We start from the raw sequence: 600 nt of genomic DNA, 5'->3' as shown, positions 1-600 counted from the left end.
AAAAGATTACGTCAAGAAACCATAAGAAATCTACATAAATGGAAGACCATCCCATGCTCGTGGATAGGAAGATTGAACATTGTGAAAATTTACCCCCAAAGCAATCTATACATTCAATGCAATTCCAATCCAGATCCCATCAACCTCCTTTAAGGATATGGAAAAACCAATCACTAACTTTATATGGAAAGAAAAGAGACCTTGGATAAGCAAAGCACTATTGAAGAAGAACAAAGTAGGAGGACTCACACTGCTGGATCTCAAAACCTACTATACAGCCACAATAGTCAAGACTGCCTGGTATTGGTTCAATGACAGATACATAGACCAATGGAATAGAATTGAGAAATAGATCCATTGACCTATGGTAAGCTGACCTTTGACAAAGCACCAAAATCCATTAAATGAGGAAGAGAATGCTTATTTAATAAATGGTGCTGGCAAAACTGGATATCCATTTGCAGAAAAATGAAACAAGATCAGTACCTCACACCATATACAAAAATGAACTCCGGATGTATCAAAGACTTAAATGTGAAGGCTAAAACTTTAAAGTTCCTCAAGAAAAAACTTGGGGCAAATTTAGGGGCCCTAATATAT

Source organism: Orycteropus afer, unplaced genomic scaffold (genome assembly GCF_000298275.1).
Source record: "Orycteropus afer afer isolate SDZICR_OR568_19922 unplaced genomic scaffold, OryAfe1.0 scaffold00069, whole genome shotgun sequence".
NCBI classification, from domain to species: domain Eukaryota; kingdom Metazoa; phylum Chordata; class Mammalia; order Tubulidentata; family Orycteropodidae; genus Orycteropus; species Orycteropus afer.
The sequence above is the reverse complement of the archived record's forward strand: the minus strand, read 5'-3'. Positions refer to the sequence as shown.